Source organism: Oratosquilla oratoria, chromosome 39 (genome assembly GCF_046742065.1).
Source record: "Oratosquilla oratoria isolate Oo_2021 chromosome 39, ASM4674206v1, whole genome shotgun sequence".
Taxonomy (NCBI): Eukaryota; Metazoa; Arthropoda; class Malacostraca; order Stomatopoda; family Squillidae; genus Oratosquilla; species Oratosquilla oratoria.
In genome coordinates, this window is record NC_134815.1 from 26162674 (window position 1) to 26165173 (window position 2500).

Sequence of the window (2500 nt, forward strand, 5' to 3'; positions counted from 1 at the left end):
TATTTATGTAATTATGTATGTATGTATGTATGTATGTATGTATGTATGTATGTATGTATGTAAGTATGTGTGTATGTATGTATGTATGTATGTACTGTATGTATGTATGTATGTATGTATGTATGTATGTATGTATGTATGTATGTATGTATGTATGTATGTATGTATGTATGTATGTATGGTATGTATGTATGTATGCATGTATGTATGTATATATGTATGTATGTATGTATGTATGTATGTACGTACATATGTATGTATGTATGTATTTATGTACTGTATGTATGTGTATATGTATTTATATATGTATGTATACATGTATATATGTATGTATGCATGTATGAATGTATGTATGTATGTGTGTATGTATATATGTATGTATGTATTTATGTATGTATGTATGTATGTATGTATGTATATATGTATTTATGTATGTATGTATGTATGTATGTATGTATGCATGTATGTATGTATGTATGTATGTATGCATGTATGCATGTATGTATGTATGTATATATGCATGTATATATGTACATACGTATGTATGAATGTATGTATACATATGTGTGTGTATGCATATAATAACTATTCGAAGCCATATAAGGTCGTGTCAGGTTGTCGAACAAGTAGAAATGTGCGTGTGTCAAGACTGAAGACAAATATGTAATCTGTAACAACGATTTCTTCTGGGATAAACCGGCAGTATTCTTGGAGGAAAGGGATCAAATGGAGAGAGAAGGGATCAGAAAGGGGCGGCTAAAGTTAGCCCTACACAATCAATATTATTGCGCAATATTCCGTATTGTACAATATTATTGATAGTACGGGGGTGGTATTGAAGAGGCACACGGTTTGGCCTGTACATTTGATGTCTTCAGTATATTGCCACTCTTCAATACCATCCTTTCAACATCAGTAATATTGTACAATACGGAATATTGCGCAATAATATTGATCGTTCAGGGCCAGCTTAAGAACCTCCCAGTCTTAAGGCGTTCCGCTCTAAAGAAAAAAAAAAATCTTAAAGGTTCCCTTTCGCCAAGACAAAATTCTTTGGACTTACGCTCGAAGGCGTTTTACTTCAGAAAGAAAGTCTTTGTCTTTTTTTTTTTTTTTACATATTCCTCCCCTCCTTTGTATACAAAGAAAACATAAATCTTCCTGGATATAACTCGTTATGGCGCGTGCAAATACGTTCAGCATACGCGAACAAGTGTCTCTGTTGATTATGATACTGCTCATGAGTGCCCTCCGCCATTTTCCTAAACGCGTAATATGTCACATACATTTCATATAACATTTGTCGACGCGTGACTGTAAGCGGTACTCGACAAAACGAGCTCATTACGCTCAACACGTTTACTAAATCTGAATAAAATCGCCTAGCGGCAGCCAGAAAAAAAAAACACGTGAGAACGATTATCGGTAGCCCATTGGGATTACTGGATGACAGTTTGGTCGGTCCAAGCATGTGGCAAGGACATTGAGGTCTTGGAAAGCCTTATATACCTTGGTAGTATAGTGCATAACAGTGGTGGACTGGTGGGTCATGTCAGGAATTACTTCGAAGGATTGGCATTGCCCATGGTGGTGCTATGGATTCTCTCATATTGAGTATATGGCGTTATTGTTACTCATCCAGGAGGACTAAGATCCGAATCTTCGTCACTTACGCTCCCTGTCTTGATGTACGGCTGTGGGACATGGACATCGAATGTTGACTTGAAGAGGCGTCTCGATGTCTTTGGTACTGAGTGCCTTCAGAGAATCATGGGGTATCGTTGGAATGACTTCCTGTCAAACCATAGACTGTACTGTGAGACTCAGCCTAGGCCAGTTACCAGCATAATTCGTGAACGTCAACTGGGTTACATGGACATGTGGAACGTCTCCCTGGTGTTGATCCTGTTCAGCGTTATCTCCACAAGAGACAACCCTCGATGGAGGAGGCGAAGAAGAGGACGCCCGCAGAATTCATGGCTGGGGCAAGTTGATCAAACCTGTCAAGAGTTGCTTGGATTGGGATGGAAGGATGGAAGGGTGACTACATGGGAGACCTTGCTAATAGAGACCGTCAGGACTGGCGCCGGCGCGTGAGTGAAGCAACGCACTCCCTGGCGTATGCCCCCAATTGATGATGATGATGATGATGATGATGATGATGATGATGATGATGATGATGATGATGATGATGATGATGATGATGATGATGATGATGATGATGATGATGATGATGATGAATGGATACCGTGTCACTTCCCGACAGCCCTGGCCAGGCGGGGAGGCGACCCAAACGTCGGCCTATGAAACCCAGCGGCTTGCTACAGATGACAGGGCTTCCCCTATCAGGGCGTTTCTCACTTCCCACTAAATGGGCATGGGATGGTGATATTACACGTATCTACGGCAGGTGGGGGCGGGGGGGGAGGGCTTCCTTAAAACGAATAAAATATAATGCAATAAAAGACACATTACCATCAATTGTGGGTTATACAGCGGC